Source organism: Protopterus annectens, chromosome 3.part1, assembly GCF_019279795.1.
Source record: "Protopterus annectens isolate FY-2018-M chromosome 3.part1, PAN1.0, whole genome shotgun sequence".
Taxonomy (NCBI): domain Eukaryota; kingdom Metazoa; phylum Chordata; order Ceratodontiformes; family Protopteridae; genus Protopterus; species Protopterus annectens.
In genome coordinates, this window is record NC_056732.1 from 166,624,373 (window position 1) to 166,640,345 (window position 15,973).

Below are 15,973 nucleotides of genomic sequence, written 5' to 3' on the forward strand. Positions count from 1 at the left end.
TATATACATAGTATCAAATAGAACAAGACTTTAAACACTTGAATATAGAGAAATATATAGTTGAATTTATATATGTGGAGGAACATAACATTGGTTAGGAAACTAAGCAGGGGGAATCACTTAGGCAAAGTAGTGCATAGTTAGTAATACTTCCATGGTGAGAGTTGCAGCTAGGAATGTAACTACTTGTAGAGAAGTAGTGTTGTTAGAAGGGATATGTTAACAGAGTTAGTATGTACAGCCAAACTGTATAAGTAATGAGAAGTTAATAATTAACCTGAAGTGTTACATGTGCAAAGCCAGGATTCAAATAAGTGTCTTTTGAGAGATATTTTGAAATTATTAAGATTGCTTATGGATCTAATACTATGTGGAAGGGTATTCCAATTTTTAGCAACAAAGTTAGAGTAGAGAGAGTTACGTGCTCTGCTGGATATTTTGGTTACTTGCAGTAAGTCTTTGTTAGATGATTGAAGAGGACGAATGTTAGAGAAGGGTTGTAGAAGATTTTTTAGGGAAGGTACGTTCTCAAGATTGTGCACTATTTTTTGTGAGCCATTATTAACTGGTTATAGTTCATAATATGAGGTAGTTCCAACTAAGAAATATTTTTAGGCATTGACAGTAATGTGATGAATTTGTGGAATCTGTTGCAAATTTGGCAATCTTATTATAACATGATTCTAATTTACTTAGTTCTGATTTTTTGAGGTTGGTAAGTATGGGGATATATATAAGACTGATGAGAGAAGGTGGGTCTAGCTATGGCTATTCTTGCAGCATCTGTTAAGAATCTTTTGTTTCTATACATTGTTCCCATTTTCTTGTGAACCTTTTTGATTGTGTTAGAAATGTGTATGTCAAAAATTTGTCTGTTGTCGATTATGACACCTAATAGTTTTGTTTGGGAATCTGGGACAATCCTAGTATTATTACTGGCAGTGATATAAAATTTAGCTGGGAGGTTAGTAGATTTAGATGGATGAAAGATCATAAGTTTGGTTTTATTAAAGTTGAGAATGAGTGTGAGTTTGCTAGCCATGTTTCAATAGCAGAAAAGGCTTTTTGCATGACTGTAAGAAGTTGAGTTATTGAGGATGCTGCACATATGAGGGCTGAATCATCTGCATATTGTATGACAGATGCCTGAGAGGAGACAGTATTGAGATCATTTATCAATATGCTGAAGAGGAGGGGCCGTAGGATTGAACCCTGAGGGACTCCAAGTGTAATAGGAAGGAGTGGAGATAGATCTTGCTTCCATTTCACAGCTTGCTGGTGGCTAGATAGATAACTTTGAAACCAGTTAATAGCATCAGGGTTGATATTAAGATTTTTCACAGTGGACGGTAACAGGATGGAAAACTGTATTGAATGCTTTAGACATGTCCAAAAAGATTGAAGACACAATTTTGCAATCATCTCTAAATTTATTTACAGTATTAGTGAAACTTAGAAGAGCTGTAGTAGTTCTATGATGTGGTCAGAATCCATGCTGTGATGATGAGATGAGATTATTGCTTAGAAGGTGTTTAAGAAGTTGAAAGTGGTTACATCTTTCCAGAATTTTAGAAAGTGGTGAAAGTATAGCAATGGGCCCATAGTTTGTTAGTTCTGTTAATTACCTCCTTTGTGTAATGGTGTAATATATGCTATTTTTCATGTAGCTGGGACATACTGTTCTGTTACTGAGCAGTTTATAAGTATTGACACAAGGAAGGCAATAACAACTGCTGTTAATTTTAGATATTCTGCTGGAAAGTTATTTGCTGCCAATGAAGTGGGTTTCAACTTCTTTAATAGCTTTGCAATAGTTTGTTTTGGGACTGTCTGAAATCAGAATGCATCTACAATATTGCATGGATTATTGGGTGTTGGCATTGTGGGAGACTTGCTATTCTTAGTGAGTGCTAAACACTTTCAGTGTGGAATATTTTAAATTGTTCAGCAATATTGTTTGTGTTATCAGGTAAGTTGGGGGGTTGTGGTTTGGCCTGGATGAAGTATGTTATTGATTGTGTCCCAGAATTTCTGTGGATTAATTCTGTATTTCTGTTGTAAATTAGAATAGTAGTGTTGTTTGTCTAGTTTAATTTGGTGTTTGGCACTGTTTCTAAGTTGCTGGTAAATTAAATGATTTTAGAGGGATTTATTTTTAGCCCAAGTTTGCCATGCTTTGTCCCTTTGTTTTAGGAGGGTATGAATCTCATGGGTTAACCATGGTGTGTAGTTGGCTTTGACTCTAACTGTTCTTGGAGGTGCAAGTCTGTTGATAATAGTAAGGGAGGTGTCAGTGAAGTGCTGCACAGCAGCATCTAAGGGCAGTCTGTTTATAATAGTAAGGAAGGTGTCACTGAAGCGTTACACAGCAGCATCTAAGGCCAGTCTGTTTAGAATAGTAAGGAAGGTGTCATTGAAGTGCTGCACAGCAGCATCTAAGGCCAGTCTGTTTAGAATAGTAAGGAAGGTGTCATTGAAGTGCTGCACAGCAGCATCTAAGGCCAGTCTGTTTAGAATAGTAAGGAAGGTGTCACTGAAGTGTTACACAGCAGCATCTAGCTGCACAGCAGCATCTAAGGCCAGTCTGTTTATAATAGTAAGGAAGGTGTCATTGAAGTGCTGCACAGCAGCATCTAAGGCAAGTCTGTTTATAATAGTAAGGAAGGTGTCACTGAAGTGCTGCACAGCAGCATCTAAGGCAAGTCTGTTTATAATAGTAAGGAAGGTGTCACTGAAGTGCTGCACAGCAGCATCTAAGGCAAGTCTGTTTATAATAGTAAGGAAGGTGTCACTGAAGCGTTACACAGCAGCATCTAAGGCCAGTCTGTTTAGAATAGTAAGGAAGGTGTCATTGAAGTGCTGCACAGCAGCATCTAAGGCCAGCCTGTTTAGAATAGTAAGGAAGGTGTCATCGAAGTGCTGCACAGCAGCATCTAAGGCCAGTCTGTTTAGAATAGTAAGGAAGGTGTCACTGAAGTGTTACACAGCAGCATCTAGCTGCACAGCAGCATCTAAGGCCAGTCTGTTTATAATAGTAAGGAAGGTGTCATTGAAGTGCTGCACAGCAGCATCTAAGGCAAGTCTGTTTATAATAGTAAGGAAGGTGTCATTGAAGTGCTGCACAGCAGCATCTAAGGCAAGTCTGTTTATAATAGTAAGGAAGGTGTCACTGAAGTGCTGCACAGCAGCATCTAAGGCTAGTCTGTTTATAATAGTAAGGAAGGTGTCACTGAAGTGCTGCACAGCAGCATCTAAGGCTAGTCTGTTTATAATAGTAAGGAAGGTGTCACTGAAGTGCTGCACAGCAGCATCTAAGGCAAGTCTGTTTATAATAATAAGGAAGGTGTCATTGAAGTGCTGCACAGCAGCATGTAAGGGCAGTTGCTTAAGAGGAGTCCAGTCTGTTTTTTTTCAAGAATATTAAGTAGAATCTGTAAATTAAGATTTTTCTTCTTACAAATTTGGCGGAAGTTGATTAGTTTAGTAGGATTACTGTGATTTCTCAGTAAGTAGGTTCTAAAGTGGTCACTTAAGTGATCTGGGAGACACCCTACTATTTGGTAATACTGGAGTTTATTATTTAAGAACCAGTCCAAATTACATTGTTTATCTGTTTTCTTGTCAATTCTAGTTGGGTGAGAAATCATTTCAGTGAAACAATGGAGGTTTAGGTAGTTATGAGGATTGTCAGAGTTGCATGTCATCCAGTCTGTGTTAAGGTCTCCTGCAATAATGGCTTCCTGTGACATGGCTTTTGTTTCTATTTTGGAGAATGATTTTGAATGCACTGGAATTGTTTCTTGGAGGGATGTAGATGGCTATTTTTATATATCTATATATCTATATATATATGTTTGTTCTGGTTTAGTTGTAATCTGGTTCTGTGTAGCTCTGCATTATTAATGTTAGTAATACTTATCTTTGCAGCTTGTAAGTTGAGCGTGTTCTTAAAGAGAATTGCTACACCATCTCCCCTCTTTTCTATTCTATCAGCTCTTAGAATATTGTAACCAGGAGGGGTTATTTCTATGTCTGGTATATGTGGTTTCAACAAGGTTTCAGTAAGGATGGTAATGTCTGGGTTGTAAAGGGAGGGAGTCGTATGGAGTTCATGTGTTTTATTTAGCATACTTTAAGATTTAGGTTTAGTAGTAGTATTTCAGAACTTTTATGTGGCGTAGGTAGTTTGATTTGTATTGGGGAGTTTAATGAGATCATGCATCCGGGCCTAAGTTTGGGTGGATATCACCACTAAGCTTAAGTTTGGCTGCTATGTGACTAAGCAACTGAAAAAGTTTGAATAGTCTTTTGTGAGTTATAAAGGAAATATTATGGAGGCTTTCATTTGTAAAGAGTAGTTGGTGTTGTTTCAGGTCTGTGAGTGTGGTTATAAACAATGATGGGGACACATAAAAGCTATTAGGTGTTGTTAGAGTAGGCTTATTAAATGTTGTTGCTTGCTATATATAGTGATTGTATAATTGAAAATGGTAAGTGGTGAGGTTAGCTGTAATCATGAGGAATAAAGTTAATATAAGACCATGTACAAACATGATAGTATTTGTGTTTGATAAATTATTTGAAAAATGATCAGTATTGAGGGAAGTTAAATTCTTGTTTGTTAGGGTATTAGTATATTACAATGTCATGTATTCAAGGTTAGGGGTTACGTATGAAATGTTTGGGGTGTTTACAGGGTATGTTTCTATTGGGTAGTCACTTTTATGTGTGTGTGCAAATGTGTTGTAGATAGCTAGTAATCTGTAATGGGAGGGGTTTAGTTGTAATTAGTGTAGCAGATTGGGTGATTTGAACTCAGTGGGCATGGTTTGTTTACATTTAAATTACGGGTATCAGGGGTGGGTGGGATATGGGGGTTGGGTGGGGAGTGGAGTAAGCCTAAGCATAGCGAGGGCAAATGGAGCAGGATGAGCTGAGGGTGTACGGAGCGGGATGAGCCAAGATCCAAGCAAAAGCACGTTTGTGTGTAAGAAAAACAGTCAGAATTGACCACAAACAGCTGTGAAGCTGTAAGACATTTCTTAACTATTTATCAGGTGGAAAACAGCATATCCTTATACCTGTAGGCTACTGTGCTCTCAATTAAATTAACAAACAGACACAGTATTTGATAGTTATGGATGCTGTTTACTCACAGAAGGGAATAAAAAAGAAATGGAAGGAGAGTATGTGTGTGTATGTGGGGGTCCTGCTTACAAGCCAAAGCAGAGTGCTATCCAGGGGATGATGAATATTAGCTCAAACAGGTACACACATAGACAAAGTTAACTTTAGCTGTTTATGTTCACAGACAGTTCAGACCCGGACTGCGTTTTTCATATAATAGTGTATCCACCGGCCGGGTTAATCTATGTTTTTTCCTAATACCTCCAATTGTCAATAAATCTGAAGATATTCTCAAGGGTAGGGATGACAACAACAAACATTAACATGCAGAAATGTATACACCCTTTGAAACTCTGTATGCGTCAGATGTTTTGCTGTGTACAGTACAGTGTTTCCAATATGGATGAAGGAGGTGAAGGGATTGGAAATATGTTGAGGACATAAGAAGGATGCTGTTGTTTGACAACATATGCAGCACACACACACACATACTGTTAATATTTAAAAACATTAAGCAGTGTATTACATACGTCCAGATTTTAACCCTTGACTGTATAAAGTTAAAATATACAGACAGGAGGAATTTCTCAGCTCATCACATAGCAGCTCAAAAATCATTAAACTAAACTGACACATTTGAAGGGACACTGACAACATATTGAAACAAGGAAAAGTGTAGATATCAGCCTTCATCACAGTAAGGAGTGTGTTATCCTATAAGGTGTATATGGGTCTATCAGCCTAATACATATGTTACACAAACTGCCTCACAATAGTACTACCAGTCTGTATTTCTATAGCACAGTGGGGCTAAGCACCTTTGTGTGACGTGAACTATGTTAGTGAAGTTGAAATCTTCAGCTTTTGCTGTAAGACATGAAATGACATTTACCATCACTCCCCATTGGGGCATGATGCTAAACTTCATGCAAATGCCAAGGACACCAAATGGGGAAGAGAGATTGGGAGACAGGGCTAGAGACATAAGAAGAAATTGGCTTATAGTTCATTTCTGTACATCTTTGTGTTGTGTTACTCTTCAGTTTGCCATCATAATTATTTGGTCATAATCTGTACAAGACAGTATTACCAACAGGAAGAAAGCAGATTAACACAGCAGCACACTTACACACAAAGAAATCATACAACACATTCAACAACACTTTGGCATGCATCTGAGTTTGAACCTTGACAATATTTCAAAACATGTCTACGGACTTGAGTATTATATAACCACACCACATAGTAATTCCTACTTTGCAAAGTTCAAATCTAACAAGAGATTGAAGCAAAGGAGACTGTATGAATTAGTATTCAGTTCACACATGACAACTGTAAAATTCTATAACGTGAGCTACATCCAGTAGCATAATAGATATGAAACAGTAAAAAATGATGATGCTGAAGTGGAACACAGAGAGAGACATAGAATGTAATATTTTCCTGGGCCATTTTTAACATCTTTGTGGTGTGTTACTGTTATGTCATGATAAGTAATCTCACATGCTTTGTGCAATCAAGAGTTTTCTATAGGGAGCAAGCAGGGTTCAAACAGTAGAAACACGACTGTGACTGAAGCAAGATAATGGTGGCTCTAAACAATATGTAGGCAACAGCTGCACATTAGATATTCTGATAAAAACAATCAATAACAGTCTGGCATATTTCTGGATTAGAACCCTTGAAAGTATGCAAAACGCAGTGTATAGATCTGAACGTTATTCAGCACACCACAAAAGAACTTCTAATTCACATAGTTTAAATCACACAATTGAAGGGACAGTGACAACTTACTTAAGCAGAAGGGGTAAAGAGACAGAGACAGATGGAGAGAGATGGAGAGAGAATTACCAAGAGTTTTGTTTATGGGAAATGTAGGACCATCTTTATGGTGTCTTACTCTTAGGTGTTTCCTCAGTATTATTCTGTCATGCTCTGTATGATACAATGTTAGCTATACGGAGTAAGAAATAGTAACAGGATTAAGACATAAGCAGGAAAGTAGTAGTTTAATAGCTCTCCCTGTTGGGGATGGAATGTTTTAGCAAATGCTTTCTTGCTGCACTATTCAAATACTCTGTTAATGAAATGTTGTAACTGGAGATAAATACAGACATTTGGAGTTAAACATATGATAGGAATGTGAAATGATATGAAATGATAATTTGACATATAGCTGTAATCGAACCTTTGATACTATGCAAAAACATCAGTCTACAGAGAGGAGAAATTACCTCAGCACACTGCTAAAGAACTTCTAGTTCATAGCAACCTAAGAACTGTTAGAATAACTGTTACCAAGTAGTGCCTTTACTCTGCTTTACTGTGTAGTCCTATGATACAGCATATTTAAGCACATTTGCACCTGAGTAGCCAGACTAATTTGGGTGATGGCAAAATCTCACCAGTTTTTGCTGTAGGATATGATGCTCCATTCACAATCATTCAACATTAATGTATGGCCAATCTCCATGCAAATGCTGAGGACAAAAATTAAAAAAGAGGTAGGAGAGTAGAAACAAGATTAAGACATAAGAAAGACCAGATAATATGCACACTCACCAGATGTTCAAACATACTAGATATGGTACTCACCAGATGTTCAAACATACTAGATATGGTACTCACCAGTAAGGGACAGTGCTGCCCCACCCCACAGTGTCACATCCTCACTGCTGAGGTTGAGCGACAAAGCTGTCGCCTTTAAAATAAAAAGTAACTGGGCATCCAAAGTAAACCTTGTAACAGCTAGTAACTATTCCAAAGCATAATACATTATAGCAAGTGATAATTTGTTAAAATTCCGTGCCCCGCCTAACCCTGAGTTCACAGCAACCTATGTGGAATTGTTCACAGAAACCCTGTACAGCTATGTAAATGGCTGTTTAGAGGCTGCTGTACCTACTAGAAGAAAGCCCAAAACAAACTCTAAATATAAATTACACTGGTGGAATCCTAACCTTAACAGGGTATATAACAAAAGGAAAAAAGTCACTGCTAAAATCAGGGAGAGCATCACCCATGATGATATCAGCTCTCTAATTAAACAAAACAGGAAACTAAGAGGACTAGTTAAGTCCAACAAGACCAGTCACATGGTCAAGATAGCCTCACAATCTAAAATAAAACACAATGCCTTCAACAGCCATGTCTGAAACCTTAAAGAAAGTTCACATCAGTGTTCCAAACTAGTGGTCAATGGTGCCACCTTCACTGAGCACAGCGACATAGCAAATTTGCCTGCAGACAAATTCAGCTCAACTTTACCCTCTATTCCCCCCACCTCCCTCCATGACATACCTACTAAGATAACCACCCCAACTCTTAACAGGGAGCAAGTCCTGGTGGTGCTTGCTAAGGCCAAAACCACAAACTCAGTGGGCCCTGACAATATCCCAGGGTGCCTCCTAAATAGCTGGAAACATGAACTATCAGGACCATTTGAGTCACTTTTCAAAGCAGGCTTTATACCATGAGAAAGGAGGACTGAAACAGGTATCCCATTTCACAAGGGCGGACTGTCAAATGACTCCATAAACTACATACCTATAAGTCTGACTAGTCTGATATGCAAAGTCATGGAATGAGTTTCATGGAAATGATAAATAAAGACATAAGCAACCTTCAGTCATTGGGCCCAACCTGCTTTGGCTTTGTCAAGGGAAGATCATTCCTACTAAACCTGTTGGACTTTTTTGGGAATTTTATCAAGACAATGGATGAGGAGAAAATGGGGCATACTGCCTATCTTAGCCAAGTCCTGCTAAGTGGTAGGCAGTGCATCCCACTTACCTGGACCTGGCTAAGGTGTCCAATACAATATCCCACTTAGGTATAGTTGACAAACTAGCTGAACTGGGCATAAGCCCTTCCATAATTCACGGATTGCTGACTGGCTCACAGACAGAATCCAGGAAGTCAGGACTGGTGAGACCATCTCCACTAAGAGATTGGTCACCTATGATATGACAAACAGAAACATTTGTTTGATTATGCTATATCAGATATATGCTTTCAAAGTCAATAATTACATTTGCAATAACTAAATTGTTAATGTCATGCAGTATTAAAGCTAATATTCTATAAATGCTATCCTGTAAAAAATCTAATGTCTGTTTTGTGGGTACTGTCTTGTCTAATGCAATCTTCAGTAGCTAGTGGAGCAGGCATGCATGCTTGATATAAAATAGAATATATGCCTGCTCAACATGATATAGTGGGATGGAGTGAAAATATTTCTCTGCCTTGCATTCAGACCTGATACATACTTACCTTGTGCCTCTCAGAAATGAGTTATTCTCTCCTAATGTGTCTCATGGTTTTTTATCATCTCTTCATCAGCTGTACAGTAGAGACAAGAAAAACATTTATGAAAGCATAATGATTAACTATCTTGGCTGGCTAGACTTACACAACTGAAGGGTATTTGTAGTCTTACATTCATCCTCCCATTGGCGTAGGAGGTTCTGCTTGCACCTCTTCATGTCACTGTTGGGGTGATGACATTACTCCCCAGTGCATGGGATGCCAGTTGCACTGAAGACAGCCTCATCCTTATACTGTGACCCAGTATAATTCCTCTACCAGAGCCTTCAGCTGTAGTCCTTCATAAGGAGTACCACAAAAATCCTGGACTCCTCAACACCCCACCTTTATGCTCTACTGGAATGCCATTCCTACCTACCTTAGCCATGTCTGCAGATATCAAGGTAAAATATGTGTCTGCACTGGAGCCCAATTCAGATCTTGCACAGTCTTGCCCACAAATGCCAATTGAAAGCACGGCAATGGCTTGGCAGACACACTGGAAGTGATTACATCAAAATGCATGAAAAGTGTGAAATACAGTAGTGAGACTTGTACATGAGTGGTGTTCAAACTATTGATTCATGTTCCAATGTTAAACATTGAAATGCCTTATCATGTTTGTTATACTTATTACTGACTGGAGGAAAAATGCTATGACTTGTAACATATTTGGCTGTTTGATCTTACACATTAGTAAGATTGTATAGTACCACCTGGGAAGTGAACCCATGAGACAAAGAAGGATAACATTTCAGTGTTGCTTATTAACTGTCAGTGCCACAGGAGAACTTACTTTTTAGCATGTTTATTATAGATGTACTAATTTAAGAATGAATGGAAATATACTGTATGCGTGTGTGTGACTTTAAGTAATCATGGGACTGCATTTCTATGTAATACTGTATTTGTAGTTGTAAATACATTTCAGATACATGGAGTTGCATGACCTGATTAACACATGTTGGGGTATGTTACATATATACTTCACAAAACATATTGTCCAAAACTCATACTTATGATATGTGATGAGGCATAATAATTATAACAAAACTATTGTGCACATCATACCTATGCAAGTGCATCTTAAATTAAATATAATCATTGTCATGTTTAACATAATTTACACATATTATGTTTAGCTTATATAGCAACCACTAATGATGTATTTGTTGCAATAAATATAGTTATGATACTCATTTGTATTTAGTATTACATCACTGATCAAAATGTTGTGACAAATGACAGTCTGACCTCTCTCTCTGTAAAGCATCTGTGAAATGGATTCAAACCCTGCATCATGTGTCTTTTTTTCACTAAGCTCACTGTACTTATACCTTGTGCCACAGGGAAAGTTAAATGACAAGTGCATTTTCTTCATTGAGTACTGTCCACAGAGCCAATGGTCACACACTATCTCCAGGCTCATCCATGATACAGAAGGTAGCCCAAATTAAAGTTTTCACTTTTTTCATTCGGCCAAGAACTGTGCGTATGTGCTGATAAGTGGAGCACAAATGGAATAGGCATTAAAAAAATATTTTGTATTACAAACTAACACATTTAATGGATATATGTAGCAAGGAACACAGCAGTTATGCCATTAACATGACATATTCATCCTTTTCACATCTGTTTGCCACAACACAAATAGCTTTTAGGTTGCACTTCATCAGGAATTTGTGCAATGGTAATTATTCTGAAAGAAGACACATAGAGAATGACAGAAGGTCATTCTTGCCACAGTACATACAATTACTCATGACATAACAGTGACAGGTCACTCCAAGGCAAGTACAAATATGACTCAGTCATTGTCCATGCTGGTGTGAATGACCTGAGATGTACCACCCTGGACTACATGAAAAGAGACATAGAGGAGCTCTCTGAGCATGTAGCCCAGGCCGGTATGACCCTGACCTTGAGTAGCATCTTACCCTCACCAAGAATGATGCCACAATATGAAGACAAGATGATCAATTTCAACAATTGGCTTAAGTATTGGTGTCATTTAAAGGGGATCCAATGCCTGTCAGCCTGGGATGACAAGCTCGACTAGCCACGATGCTTCGCTAGGGACGGCTTGCACCTGTCACCCCTGGGCTTTCGGATATTGGTAAAGGCTCTTGCTATCCTCATAGTACCTTTTTTAGGCAAGGCTCAAAAGACAAACCCACCTCCATACGTATCACAAGGATAAGAAACTAAGAGTAATGCTACTCAATACCAGAAGTCTAAACCTCAAGATGCACGCACTCGAAACTCTCCTTAGCATGGAGAAAATCGATATCTGTGCAGTAACAGAAACCTGGTTCAAGGCTCCAGAGAGCACCCCAGCACTACCAGGTTATACCTCATACCATGCTTTTTGGCCCCAAAACTTGGACTGTACCACAAAAGGAGGGGGAGTATCAATATTCGTCAAAGATACCCACACCTCCAGGTTGGTGGCACAGCACGAAGCATCAGAGACTATCCATGTGCAACTAACAGTGGGTAAAACTGCCTTCCAGTTTATAGCCTGGTACAGACCCCCCTCCCAAACCCAGGAACCCCACTCGGCCTTCCTGAGAACACTGGAAAATATGAAGGTCTCTCCAGACACCATTATATTGGGCAACTTCAACTACCCAAACATAGACTGGGAGCAGTTCTCTAGCTCCAACACCCTAGCCCAAAGGTTCCTAGAATTTATAAACTCAAATGCTATGGAACAACTTGTTACCACTCCCACAAGAGGAGAAAACATACTGGACCTGATCATCACCAACATGGGGACTCTATGCTCCAGACCAGAAGTGTATCCCTCGCTGGTAAGATCAGACCATAAACTAATCTCACTGGATATTCACATCCCGACTCCACCCCCTGCCCTGAAAACCACAGTGAAAAACTTCTCTAAAGCAAATTTCACACTCCTCAAAACTGAGGTGGAATCCTTCAAAGCCCCCGGGCCTGTGGAAAATACGGCCCAGACCGCAGAATCCTTTATAAACGCATTCTATGAACACCTTCAGGAATGCATGGATCATGCAATCCCAAATAAAACCAAGACCTAATCCTCCAAAGGCAGACGTCCTGTCTGGTGGACCCCAGCCATAAACAAACTATTGATAATATATCCAAATGAACCAGGAATCCAGGACACCAGTTGAAAGATGTAAAAACAAAAATCCATTTATTGTAACCAAAAGTTTTAGCGCTTTCATCTCATCGTAGAGACTTCTTCAGAAACAATGAACCACATTTAATTATACTTTATATAGCCCTTCAATCAATGACATCACACTTTTAATTTAAAAATTTAAACAAACATAGACCTAAAAGTATGTATCAACCCAAATGTATTTGATACATAATGCTTATGTATTTAATATACAAACTATACAATAGAAGGAGGAAGCTACTACATGATAGAGCAAAATCCCAAAAAGGGAAGGCATCTCTGATCAGTATTAGCAAAAAAACTACGGGCACTCATAAAATCGTCTAAGGCCAGCTTCGAGAGAAAAATTGCACAGGACACAAAGGATAATCACAAGGCTTTCTTTAGTTATGTTAGGAACCTGGGTGGAAATTCCCAGATATGCTCAGAATTAGTCCAAAATGACAAAAAATACACCAAACTCACAGACATTGCCAACATCCTAGCTGACAGGTTCAGCGCAAACCTCTCCTCCCCCTCCCCACCAAAAGGGCAAATATTTATCCCAGCAGAGTGCTGCCCCCCTGACATCTCAGATGCTCAGGTAAGAGCTGCCCTCTCCAAAGCAAAAAACACAGCATCAATGGGACCAGATGGTGTCCCAGGCTGCGTCCTACATGAACTCCAAGAAGAGCTAAACCCAAACATAAAACTACTGTTCAATCTTAGCCTTACTACAGGATATGCACCCAAAGAGTGGCGTACAGCAACAGTGGTCCCTCTCCACAAAGGTGGTGCCTCAACGGATCCTGGAAACTATCACCCCATAAGCCTGACTAGCTTAGTCTGCAAAGCTATGGAAAGGACCATCATGGACCTCATAAATAAAGATATTGGGGACCTACAGACACTGGATCCTACCCAGTTTGGCTTTATTAAGGGCAGAGCCTGCCTCTTAAACCTGGTTGATTTCTTTGAAACAGTCACCAAGGCCATTGACGAGCGGAAGGTGGTCCACACAGCCTACCTGGACCTCGCAAAAGCCTTCGATACAATACCCCACTCGGGCTTTGTAGATAAGCTCACCAGCTTAAATATAAACCCCTATGTCACTAGATGTGTTGCAAACTTGCTCAAGGACAGAACCCACATGGTTAGAATTGCTGGAGCCATGTCAGACTCTAAACCAGTTACAAGTAGCGTCCCACAAGGCTCAGTCCTGGGACCTCTCTTGTTCGGTATATATTTCTCGGAGGTACAGGCCAACACGGAAGGACTGTGGCTGACTAAGTACGCAGACGACTGCAAACTGGGCGCCATAATCGACTCTTCAGCTGACACAAGCATCCTCCAAAAGGGCCTCATAGAAACAAACAACTGGTGCCAGAGCCATGGCCTCAAGCTAAATGCCATAAAGTGTATAGTCATCCCCTTTGGCAAAAACAAAGTGCCCACAAATTACCACATAGGTGGTAATCCATTAAGTACAGAAGAAGTAATTAGGGACCTGGGGACCCAAGTTGATAGCAATCTCTCATTTGACAACCACGTGGCCAAAGTGGTTAGAAAAACATTTTATATAGCCCACCTAATCATGAAGGGATTCACATCTAGATCAGGGGAGGTAATCGTGCCTCTTTACTCATCCCTCATCAGGCCCATAATTGAGTACAATGCCCCTTTTGGGATGTACCTTACCAGACACCTGCAGCAACTGGGAAGACCCCAGAAAGTACCACACCAAGAGGATCATAGGGCTCAAACAGATGCCATATGCTGCCCGGTTAAAGAAACTCCAGCTCTACTCAGTGGCATACCGCCTGCTCAGAGGCAATCTGTGCCTGACGTATAAAGCCATGTCCAACCCGGAATTAATGGACATGCTGCATCTCAGAAAATCCAAATCCCATCGAGCTACGTGCTCGAGAGACTTGAACCTCAGCACTAAAATAAATAGGACATGCTGGAGGGACAGATGCATAACCCAGAGGCTCCCTTCACTCTGGAATAAAATCCCAGTCCAGGTTAGGCAGAGTCCCTCACTGACTCTCTTCAAGAGGAATCTTGATGAGTGGATGGGAGATCGTAGGTTTACCCCTGGTATCACTTCTGTGTCACTGTTAGACAGAGGCACAGTATACTAACCTCGAAAAAGGGCAAAGCAAAATTAATTTAAAATGGGTGGCGAAATCCAAACACACTCTTGCTAGGCTTATAAATGCCCTAGGGCAGATAGCCTAGTATGAACCTATGAACCTATGAACCTATAAAAAGTTTACAATATACATTATTACTGTCATGACAAATAATTGTAAGTTATGGATAAGTTCTCTAGCATGCTTCACTTACACCTTGTGCCACAGAGATAGAGGACAGGTAGACTTTCTTCACTCATTACTATCCAGAATGCTGAAGACAGCACACTGGCACCAGTTTCAATTGCATTACTGATGGCATTCCAAATTAAATTTGTCATTTTTTACTTTTGGAAGTCATCTGTCATTTACTGCTAGGAACCACTGTCATTCAAGGGTCTGCAATGTCAAATGGGGTGCAAAGGATGAGGACAGAAAAAAACATAAAAAAGGCAGCATTATGAAAAAAGTAGTTACAGTATACATGTGTTACTGTAACTAGTATTTTCATAATGTAGTTACAGTATACATGTGTTACTGTAACTAGTATTTTCATAATATAGTTACAGTATACATGTGTTACTGTAACTAGTATTATCATAATGTAGTTACAGTATACATGTGTTACTGTAACTAGTATTTTCATAATGTAGCTACAGTATACATTTGTGATATTACCTCAGTTTTGTCATGCTGCAACACGAACACACGTAAACATCAGTATGGTCACTCAAACAGTACCCAATCTTGATTTGATGCATCAAACCAGGGAGTTAACAACACACAATTGAGATTACTATCAGTGTTTGCCAGAAATACATAATAGGAAGAAGATATAGTACATTACATATAATAAAAATGTAAGATTGTATCTATTCACATTAAAGATGCAACAAAACCAAGGTCTGAAAGCAGTCCTTTATAATTAGCCAGTAAATGTGTGGATGAATGTGATCTTAGCAACAGTAAAACTGATAGTTCCTCACACACTAAGAAACAGATATTTGTAAAACTGTCGCCATTTTTTTCAATTTATTGTGTGAGAACCATTCCCATATCTATGCTTTTCAAACAACAATGCAATCTCATTTGCATTGCTATTGATATCTGTTTCAGTGAGTAATGTACTTCCTTAAAATTGCCAAAGAATTTTTACTCAGAGGTACAAAGTGTGGTCATAATTGTTTCATAAAATTGTCCTAAGTAAGTCAATGTAATCACCGACTTTAGTGTAAGTCTGTTCTCCCTGACATACATTCTG